A 12,155-nucleotide genomic window follows, 5' to 3' on the forward strand; every position below is an offset into this window, starting at 1 on the left:
CTATAATTTGTTTCCTTGTCAGTATTTAAATACATCTCCTTCTCAACTTCAAGCATCACTTCACCCTCCTTTGACAAATAATATATGTTCCACAGTCAATACTACCTCATTTAGACTGAGGAAACAAGCTCTAGCAGTGTCATTTGCTTTAGCATAGAGTCTTACACAAAGCTTTCCAGTATTTGATAAATTGATTCTTTGGACCCAAGGGACAGGAAATCCATGTGATCATACACTCTCCTGATAGTTGTTAGGCTTGTGAAAACAGCCAGATTCTGAGAGACGGTGTTCTGTTCCTAGTATATATTTTTGAGCTATATATTTTCTGTGGTGTGTGTGTGTGTGTGTGTGTGTGTTTGTGTGTGTAAGGAGCAAGGAGAAGATAGGTTTATCAAAGAACAGTAAACTGACAATAACATATTGATTATTTTCAAATTGAAACATAACTTATTAGTTGGTTTATTTGAAAAAATAAAAGCCTAATATAAACAAAATCAGAGTGTATCATACATTGGAAAGGTGAGAGTATTTGATGTGGCTTGGATCTGTGTCTCCACCAAATTTCATGTTGAATTGTAATCCCCAATGTTAGAAGTAGAGCTTGTTGGGAGGTGTTTGGGTCATGGGGACTGTGATAGTTAATACTGAGTGTCAACTTGATTGGATTGAAGGATGGAAAGTATTGATCCTGGGTGTGTCTGTAAGGGTGTTGTCAAAGAAGATTAACATTTGAGTCAGTGGGCTGGGAAAGGCATACCCATCCTTAATCTAGGTGGGCACAATCTAATCAGCTGTCAGCGTGACCAGAATAAAAGTAGGCAGAAGAATGTGGAGATATCAGACTGTTGTAGCCTCCCAGACTACATCTTTCTCCTGTGCTGGATATTTCCTGCCCTTGAACACTGGACTCCTAGTTCTTCAGCTTTGGGACTCAGACTGGCTCCTTTGCTCCTCAGCTTGTAGATGGCTTATTGTGAGATCTTGTGATCCTGTGAGTTAATATTCCTTAATAAACTCCCCTTTTAATATACATCTATCCTATTAGTTCTGTCCCTCTAGAGAACCCTGACTAATCTAGGGGCAGATCCCTCATGGCTTGGTGCTGTCTCCATGGTAGTGAGTTCTCAAGAGATCTGCTTGTTGTAAAGTGTAGCACCTCCCCTACCCTCTCTTGCTCCGCTTTCACCAAGTGAAGTGCCTGTTCCATGAGCAAAAGCCCCCTGAGGCCTCTCTAGAGGAGATGCCACTGTGTTTCCTATACAGCCTGCAGAACCATGAGCCAATGAAACCTCTTTTCTTATAAATTACCCAATCTCAGGTATGTTTTTATAGCAATACAAGAATGGCCTAAAACAGAAAATTGGTACTGAGGAGTGGAGCATTGCTATAAAGATATCTGAAAATGTAGAAGCAGCTTTTGAACTGGTAACAGGTAGAGGTTGGAAGCGTATGGAGGGCTCAGAAGAAGACAGGAAGATGAGGGAAAGTTTGGAACTGCTTAGAAACTGGTTAAATGGTTGTAACCAAAATACTGATAGTGATATGGACACTGAAGTCCAGGCCTCAGAGGCCTCAGATGGAAATGAGGAACTTACTGAGAACTAGAGCAAAGGTCACACATGTTATGCCTTAGTAAAGACTTAGGCTGCATTCTGTTCATGCCCTAGGGATCTGTTGAAATTTGAACTAAAGAATGATGACTTAGGATATCTGGTGGAGGAAGTTTCTAAGCAGCAAAGTGTTCAAGATGTGATCTTGCTGTGTCTAATCACCTATGATCAGATGTGGGAGTAAATGAATGGCTTAAAGTTTGAATTTATATTGATTAGAAAGCATAGCATAAAAGTCTGGAAAATTTGCAGGCTGGCCATGTGGCAGAGAAAGAAAACGCTTTTTTTTCAGGAGGCAAATTTAAGCAGGCTGTGGGGTTATCACTTTCTAGAGATATTTGTATAACTAAAAGGGAGCCAAGTGCTGATATCCAAGACAATGGGGAAATGACCTTAAAGGCATATGGGAGACCATCACATCAGCCCCTCCCATCACAGGCCCAGAGGTCTAGGAGGGAAGAATGGTTTTATGGGACAAGCCTAGGGCCCCACTGCCCTATACAGCCCAGAGACACTGCTTCCTGCATCCCAGCCACTCCATCTCCAGCCTTGACTCAAAGAGCTTCAGATACTGCTTGGGCTGCCACTCTGGAGAGTGCAAGCTGCCCTAAGCCTTAGTGGCTTCCATGTGATGTTAAACCTGTGTGCACAGAAAGTGCAAGAGTGAATGAGGCCTGGCAAACTCTGCCTAGATTATAGAGGAGGTATGAAAAAGCCTGGGTGCTCAGGAAGAAGCCTGATGCAGGGGTGGAGCCCCCACAGAGAGCAGAACCTCTATTAGAGCAGTGACAATGGGAAATGTGGGGTTGGAATCCTCACACAGAGTCCCCAGTGGAACTCTGTGTAGCAAAGACACAGGGTCAGAGATTCCAAAGCCTTGGGAGCCCAAGCCTTGCACCAGTATGTCCTGGATGAAGGCTATGGAGTCAAAGGAGATTATTTTGGAGTTTAAGATTTAATGAATGCCCTGCCAGGTTTTGAAATTGTTTGGGGGCTACAGCCCCTTTCTTTGGACGGATTTCTCACTGTTGGAATGGCAATATTTATCCAATATCTGTACCTGTATTGTATCTCTGAAGCAAATAACCTTTTTTCATTTTACAGGCCCATAGGTAAAAGGGACTTGCCTTGTTTAGATGAGACTTTGGACTTTGGGATTTTGAGTTGATGCTGGAATGAGTTAAGTCTTTAGGGGACTGTTGGGAAGGCATGATTGTATTTTGCAGTGTGAGAAGTGCATGAGATTTGGAGGGGCCTGGGTGGAGTGATATGGTTTGGATCTTTCTTCTCACCAACTGTCTTGTGGAACTGTAATCCCCAATGTTAAAGATGGGGCCATATGGGAGGTGTTTGGGAGATGGTGGTGGATCCCTCATGGCTTAGTGTTGTCCTTCTGATAGTGAGTGAGTTCTCATGAGATCTTCCTGTAAAGTATGGCACCTCCTCCCAACCCCTTGCTTCTGCTTTCACCATGTGCAGTACCTGCTCCTGCTTCACTTTCTGTCATGAGTAAAAGCTCCCTGAGGTCTACCCAGAAGCAGATGCTGCTACGCTTCCTATATACCTGACAAACTCACCAGCCAATTAAAGCTCTTTTCTTATAAAGTACCCAGTCTCAGGTGTTTATTCATAGCAATGCAAGAATGGCCTAATCCAGTATTGTTAGAGGAAATTTTTGTCTTAGCGCACATGCATTGGGTTGCACCATTATTTGTTTTTCTTACTATAGACTATAGTGGCCTAAAGCAACTAAAGTTTCTTACAGAGTTTACCTCAAGGAGTTGTTAGAAGGTTCACATGTAAATGTTTACAATATGAAAATAACTTTTTAATATAAAAAATACTTGGTAAGAAACTCAGTGCTTTATTTTCTAATTTACTATAAAAAATCATATTATTTTATAACAAAAGTTAGAAAAATGGAGACATTCCAAGTATTAAGTGTCTAAAATATACAAATGTGAACTTTATTTTACTGAGAAAAAATGACGTCTTATTTTTAAAAAGCTTTTGAGATTCCCGAGTTCAGGGAATAGAGAATGTATTACATTTTCTTGGAGTTTACCTGGCACCAATCTCTCCTCAAGGGAATCTGGAGCAAGTTCAGCAAGGACAATGGCCAGGAGGCCTCATATGATAGTTAGATATCAGGCATTAGAATTTGGCCAGAAGGATTACCCAGAGAGCTCAAAATGGAAAAAGGATGGAAAGAGGGACTTCCGAGGCTGGAAGCCAGAAAAGCCAAATCTGTCTTAAGGTCTGATCATCAACGTTCTTATGCCTTCATTACATCACTGAAAATGTAAGAACAGGGCAGGGAGCAAAGGGCAAATGTTGGAACAAAGTAAGAGGATCTGAACCCATAAGGTCTAGATTTTGGAACATAAACTTGGGCCCAGTGTATTGTGGTTCAAGTAGAGGGAGCTGCAGTAGCTCAGGACAAGAGGGCAAAAGGAGAAGAGAGCAGCTATGGAACATAATAGAATAATACTCAGCAGATTCATCTCCTACTACAAGGTGTACATGGCAATAGGTAAAAGGAGAGTCTAAGGAGACTGATGACCTCATTTTGAATTTAGACGCTGTCACTGATTGACTGTGTGAACTGGAATTAATTTCTGTGCCTTAGTTTCTTCAGTGTAAAATGAGGTTAATAAAGAGTTGTTAGGAGGATTAAGTACATTAATATTTTTAAAGTGCTTAGAAGAGTGGCTGGTTCATGCTAAGTGTGACATAAGGGCTTGATACATAAATAAGTTGTCACCATAGCTTTTTACTTGCAGCAGGATAATTTTTTGATACATTGTCTTAATCTGTTTTGTGCTGCTATAACAGGATACCTGAGACAGAGTAATTTATAAAGAACAGAAATTTATTTCTCACAGTTCTGGAGGCTGAGAAGTCCAAGATCAAGTTACTAGTATCTGGTGTCTGGTGTGGCCCTTCTTGATGCAGCCTCACATGGTGGAAGGCAGAAGGGCAAGGGAGAATAAACATTGTATCCTCACATGGCCTAAGAGCAAAAGAGTGAATCCACTTCCATAAGCTCTTTGTACTGTGATATTAATGTATTCAGGAAGGTGCAGTCCTCATGACCTAAATACCTCTAGTTAGGCCCCACCTCCCAATACTGTTGCATTGGAAGTTAAGTTTCAGCAGGAGTTTTTTGGGGGAAAGCACTCAAACTACAGCACACATTAATGCATAATTTTCTCTATATATACTTTCCACCTTTCCCTTCCTTCCTTTATTCAAGCAGAAGGTCAGGCTCATGGGTTTTTGGATTCTGGATGTTTTCGGCTTGCAGAAAGCAGATATTGCATTAAAATTCACTTTCTGAGTTATTTATTCTAAAGACTTCTGAGGGCACCAAGGGAAAAGAGATATGTTCTCTCTATGGGAAACAGTAGAACATCTTGTGTGCTTTGATAGTGGAGACCCTTGTCCTGCTCTGTAACTCCACACTGGGGAGGAGTCAAGCTCTCAGGGAAAGTCTGAGTGGGGGCCCCAGGGAGTCTGAGTTCCCATTCTGGAGGCTCCAAATGTCTTCAAAGTTTTTCCGACTCAAGGATGGCATGGCAGCAGCAAAGCTGCAGGATCTGAAAAGACTGGATGTGTCTCCAGGGGAAATAATAGGTACTAATGAGTCGTGACCAGAAGACCCTCCCCAGTGTATCAATTCTTTTGTAAGATTGTCAACCTTTTTTCAATCCAGGGGAGGAAATGGAATAAGGAGCAGAAGTATGAGAAATTTCCTGAAGGATAAAGTCTGAATTTTTTTTTTCCCAGCCTGGTGGTGTATCCGGAATTGGTGGGTTCCTGGTCTCACTGACTTCAAGAATGAAGCCGCGGACCCTCGCGGTGAGTGTTACAGTTCTAAATGCGGTGTGTCCGGAGTTTGTTCCTTCTGATGTTCGGATGTGTTCAGAGTTTCTTCCTTCTGGTGGGTTCGTGGTCTCGCTGGCTCAGGAGTGAAGCTGCAGACCTTCGCAGTGAGTGTTACAGCTCTTAAGGTGGCACGTCTGGAGTTGTTTGTTCCTCCCGGTGGGCTCGTGGTCTCGCTGGCTTCAGGAGTGAAGCTGCAGACCTTCACAGTGAGTGTTACAGCTCGTAAATGCAGTGTGGACCCAAAGAGTGAGCAGTAGCAAGATTGATTGCAAAGAGAGAAAGAACAAAGCTTCCACAGTGTGGAAGGGGACCCGAGCAGGTTGCCACTGCTGGCTCGGGCAGCCTGCTTTTATTCTCTTATCTGGCCCCATCCACGTCCTGCTGATTGGTAGAGCCGAGTGGTCTGTTTTGACAGGGTGCTGACTGGTGCATTTACAATCCCTGAGCTAGACATAAAGGTTTTCCACGTCCCCATCGGATCAGTTAGATACAGAGTATTGACACAAAGGTTCTCCAAGGCCCCACCAGAGCAGCTAGATACAGAGTGTCGATTGGTGGACTCATAAACCCTGAGCTAGACACAGGGTGCTGATTGGTGTATTTATAATCCCTGAGCTAGACATAAAGGTTCTCCACATCTCCACCAGACTCAGGAGCCCAGCTGGCTTCACCCAGTGGATCCTGCACCGGGGCTGCAGGTGGAGCTGCCTGCCAGTCCCGCGCCGTGCGCTCGCACTCCTCAGCCCTTGGGTGGTAGATGGGACTGAGCACCGTGCAGCAGGGTGTGGCGCTCTTCGGGGAGGCTTGGGTCACACAGGAGTCCATGGAGGGGGTGGGAGGCTCAGGCATGGCGGCTGCAGGTCCTGAGCCCTGCCCCGTGGGAAGGCAACTAAGGCCTGGTGAGAAATCAAGCGCAGCGCCGATGGGCTGGCACTGCTGGGGACCCAGTACACCCTCCGCAGCCACTGGCCTGGGTGCTAAGCCCCTCAGTGCCTGGGGCCAGCAGAGCCTGCCGGCTGCTCTGAGTGAGGGGCCCGCCAATCCCACACCCACCTAGAACTCCAGCTGGCCCGCAACTGCCGCGCACAGCCCTGGTTCCCGCTCGCGCCTCTCCCTCTACACCTCCCTGCAAGCTGAGGGAGCCAGCTCCCGCCTTGGCCAGCCCAGAAAGGGGCTCCCACAGTGCAGCGGTGGGCTGAAAGGCTCCTCAAGTGCCACCAAAGTGGGAGCCCAGGCAGAGGAGGCGCCGAGAGCGAGCGAGGGCTGTGAGGACTGCCAGCATGCTGTCACCTCTCAGTGGGATGGGGGCTTAGAGTGTGGAAACTTTCTTTAGTTTAAGAAAATTTTAAGAATGGTATTTTTTTGTACACTGTAGTTTGACAACTAAAAATCATACATGATATAGTCATATTTTTGATAACCTCCCTTATTCACCTGCTATTTGTTATTCATTTTAAATACATTTCACTCGAGGAATAATGTTAAGAATGGGAAATGAAATTCACTGAGTATATTCTCTGTGTCCCTGCCCAATCATCTCCTCCGTCAAACAGGAGCAAACAACCTTGTTTTCAGCTCAGCTGTCACATCTGAACCTACAAAACCATGATGATCTGGCTTCTGGGAGTTGGAGGAGAGAAGAGCCTCTCCTAAATCTGAGCTATGTGCCTCAGTTATCACCAGAAACATCTGTTTACCAACTTGTCAAGCCAAACTCTTTACTCTGAATTTAGACAGCTGCCACAAAAATAATACGCTTTCCTGAGAAAGACAATAAACACAACATAACAGAAGCCAATTGTCTCAGGATTATCCAGCCAGAGATGAGGAAGGCCTATCAGCATTTATGCTCAATTTATAAGGTCCTGTAGCATAGCTCACTCTACTGAGTTTGGCTGGGCTCGCTTTGGAGGTATTTTAAACATAGCTTTAAGTCTGCACGTCAAGGTGGACTTCTGTTGCTCTGCGCTGTGTTGCCACCTTGATCACTTTATTTAGGCTCCTTCCATCACCTCAGTGCTTCACCCTGAAGATCTGCTGACCTTGCTGTTTGCAGATCCTGGATTCTGCAGCTGCTATCTTTGACAGCTGAACAGCGCAGCTCTGACCTCAGCTGTCTTGACCTGCTGAGGATGAGATCTGCTGATTCACCTCACACACTGGTGTCACCCTCCACCTTATGCTCAGGTCAGGGGCAGGGCACATCCTCAGTATTATTGCTTGGATTCTGAAATACTACAGAGGTTAATGGTGTAACTTTTAAATTTTTTCACTCTGTAATCTTATGCCCTTTGTCTACTCTCAGCCCACTGGCCAGATCCTTTTTTTTTCAGGTGATTTCCATCTCAGGGATCTTTGTTCTGTATGTAAATTTGAAAGAACCATCCTCTTGTCACCACTACCCATACTCCCTACCCAGGTCCTCACACATTCTTATGCAAGTCTGAACCTTAATTGTGGATGCAGTTCAAATGTTTATCTTAGGATGGTCCTCAGCCTCCAGGAAAATCACAGATGCACATAGAAGCTTAGGGAAGGGGCACCACCCAACACACATTGGATATGTGTGAGACTTGTGTCTACTCTCAACTCCCTATTATATAGGCTATGTGCATTTAAGGTCCAGGAATAATAATAATAATAGTCAACTTTTCTTGAGTTCTTATCATCTGCCAGGTGTTGTACTGGTTTTGTATTTTCATTATTTTATTTAATCTTTGCAATAATCCCATGAAGTAGCTATTACATCCATCCGTGCAGACTTTAGATAAGAACACTGGTAGCACAAAGAGGTTGGGTAATTTACTTGACGTTCTGCAGTTAGAAAATGGCTGGATCGGGATTCAGTTTGGACTTGAATGCGATACTGAAAAACTATCACTTGTAAGCAGATCCTGGGGCTTGCACTTCTAATTATTGGCTACATGGGAGGACTAGCCTGGGAATGCTTTCTCTGGCTAGTTTTCCACATGGCTAATGGTATTTCTTACTAATGAACTACGTTTTTTACTGTTATAAACACTGCCTAATCTTTCATCAATAAAAGACTAGAATATGCTACTCTCCCCAGGTGATTCATAGGAGGGTAGTTTGATTTCAAATACAGAAAGACAATTCTTAACTGTCTTTAATGATTAATAATGATAATAAGAAAAACAAGAACATAAGCCACCGCTACTTGTGTTCAATGTGCATTCAAATTTATGACATGTCTCTCCTTCACAACCCTCATTCATTGTTACTTACGTGTCATACTCTTAGTTATTTTTACTTAAAAATATATCAATTGTTTTTTGACATGCTCACTTTTTTGGATTTTTACTTTTTTGATAAAAGGTAGCTCTTGTTCTAAATATTGCGTTCTGCTTGGTTACTTGTGACTACTTGTTATTTATTACAAAATAAATGCATCTCAGACACACATTTTTTCAGACGGCACTTGCATAATATTTAACATTCAGTTAATAGCTCTGAAAACAACAAGGTGCAAGTATTGCCAGTATGTATCACCAGGAAAAGCTTCTGAGGCTGACAACATTTCAAAATGAATGTATCGAAGCATTTGAAGACTTTTCTCCATTTGTATATAGTCAGGGCAAGACAATTGTTTCTCAAATGTTATTTATTTGTTGCTAGTGTTTTTGTGAGCAAATGTTTTTTTGTGGAGCTGACTTCAGTGTGACCTTCTCTTTCCAAATGCATTCAACCTTTTGAAAAATGTCTGTTTTGGAATGAAACTTTTCAAAGAACATATTTCTCATGTCTTCCCGAGTGTTGTTACTCTTGTCAGAATTTTCGTCTAGTAGGGATATTGTCATTTTTACTATATCTGCCTGTTAAATTTTTGCATGGTGGATAGACTTAGACTAGGCTAAGAGTTTCTCACAGACTAGGGCATTCCTGTATGACATATGATTCCAATTAAAAGGGGTATTGGCCAGGCGTGGTGGCTCACGCCTGTCATCCCAGCACACTGGGAGGCCAAGGTGGGTGGATCGCCTGAGGTTAGGAGTTCAAGACCAGCCTGGCCAACATGGTGAAACCCAGTCTCAACTAAAAATACAAAAAAATTAGCTGAGTGTGGTGGTGGGCACCTGTAATCCCTGCTACTTTGGAAGGCTGAAGCAGGAGAATCGCTTGAATCTGGGAGGCGGAGGTTGCAGTTAGCTGAGATCGCGCCATGGCACTCCAGCCTGGGTGACAAGAGTAAAACTCTGTCTCAAAACAAATAAAAAATAAAAAATAAAAATAAAAGGAGTATCATTTCACCCCCAACATGACAGTATTAAATTTACTACAATAATTGCAATGCCAATGATGTCATCCTCTCTTTCTCTTTATGTCTGGCTCAGGGGCTCTTAATCAATGATAATTTGAGAGACATATGCAGGAATATACCTTGAGCTTCTTTAAAGTTTCACTTGTCCTCTCATGAATTGTGTCATGATTAGTGAGCTCCATATGGTTGACTGGGTGACTTTACGCTGACATTTATTATTGAGCATTTATTTATTAAAAGAAGCATGAGTAGTAACATGCAATATGATGTAAAGTATGAGCTAGAGAAACAGAAACAGCTTGAATTAAAGCTGTAGATGGGGCTGTGATTCAATCATCATAAGATAAGGAATAACATTATAAGGCTACAAGAGGTGCAAGGAATTTACTCAGCAAACACATATTTGGGACGTTCCCTGTGCCAGAAATGATGCTAGTAATAAGAGATGAAGCAAATATGACATAGTCCTCATCCTAGAAATACTTATTCTAGTCTTGGAATGTAAATAAATATATATAGTATATGACATGCAAAAATATCACTGAATTTAGACAATGGGCGTTAAATCAAAAAATTTTTGGTGAGTGAAAAATGCAATTTTGTACAGTAGAATGAGTGGGTCTGGAGGGCTGGTTCTTAGACAAGAGTAAATTCTCTTCTCACTTTCTGAGATTTCCCTTGGAGAAATAGTTTAAACTTATGTTTTCAGCCACTATCTATGTACCAAGCCAAATATAGACCCTCAGCCCAGACTTCCTACTGAGCTTCAGAACCATAAAGCCACTACCCACTGAACATTAGCACTTGACATTCCAGTATTTCTAGGATAAGGGCTATGTCATACTTACTTTATCTCCTATTACTAGCATCATTTCTGGCATATTGCCCAAACTCATGTATCCTAACTTGATTTTTCTTTATCTGCATTTTCTATTTCAGTTAATCACTACTATTCACCCAGTTTCCAAAGCCACCCTAAATTGTTCCCTCTAATTCACCTGTCACATTAAGTCAGTCCATGTCCCTATTCTCTACCTTCTTAATTGTAAACTCTCCTTGACTTTCCTATTGATGTGATTCATGTATTTGTCACTTATCTCCCAGATTATTATGATATACTTATAAATCCTCTCCTGTATCTTAATCATTTACAACTTTTCTCTTCCCTAGCGTCCTAGGTTTTTTTTTTTGTTTTTTTTTTTTTTTTTTTTTTTTTTTTTTTTAAATAGAGTCTCCTTCTGTTGCCCCGGCTGGGGTGCAGCGGTGCAATCTTGGCTCACTGCAACCTTGGCCTCCCGGCTTCAAGTGATTCTCCTGCCTCAGCCTTCTGAGTAGCCTGAGACTACAGGCATGCGTCACCACACCCAGTTAATTTTTGTATTATTAGTAGAGATGGGGGGTTTTGCCATGTTGGCCAGGCTGGTCTCAAACTGGCCTCAATTGATCTCCCTACCTTAGCCTCCCAAAGTGCTGGGATTACAGGCATGAGCCACTGTGCCTGGCCCTAGTTTGTTTCTATTATTGTTAACAGGATTGTCTTTCTAAAATTTTTCAATGGCTGTCTCTAGAGTTGAGCAAATCCAAACTTCTTATCTAAGACATAAAATATATCATGTTACTTTATATATATATATGCTGTTTGCCTATGCTGTTCCCTCTACTTGCAATTTCCTTTCCTTACCTGAAGCTTATTATCTGTCACAATGCAGTTCATATGTCCATGAGTAAATGAAGCCTCCTCTGCCTCCCTCTTCCCATCATATGGCAAACTTCTTGTGGGCAGTCTTAGGAAAGTTATTAAATATAATATACTCTCAAAATGTTTATTAAATAAATGAATATTAATGGTGTTAAATAATATCATTATTTTCATTTTTTGAGCATTTACTTTTATGAAGACACTGGCTAAGCATTTTAAATACATTTTCTTCAACGATCACAACACTTCCGAAAGTAGTTATGATTTTTCTTACCTTATAAATAAGAAAATAAAGACTCAAAGAAGTTAAGTGAATTTTTGTATCTCACATAGCCAGATTATGACAGAAGAGAAATTTGAAATCTAATCTCTCTGATTCTGAGTTTGTGAAAACATGACCTGAATTTTAACAACCTTTCATTAAAGATCAGCGAAAATAAGGTTAGCTCATAAGGGTAATAGCAGGTCAGTTTTCCAGCTGGAATACATAACTATAAACATAAATATATAAAATGTGGATATTATATATAATAAAATATATATCAAGTATATATAATTATATTTAATATAAAACATATATTGTTAATAATATAGCATATACTATCATGTATGCTATCTATTTTATTATATGTAATATAAATTAACATGTAAGCATAATATGCTATATTCATATGCTAAT

This window comes from Symphalangus syndactylus, chromosome 12 (assembly GCF_028878055.3).
Source record: "Symphalangus syndactylus isolate Jambi chromosome 12, NHGRI_mSymSyn1-v2.1_pri, whole genome shotgun sequence".
Classification (NCBI taxonomy): domain Eukaryota; kingdom Metazoa; phylum Chordata; class Mammalia; order Primates; family Hylobatidae; genus Symphalangus; species Symphalangus syndactylus.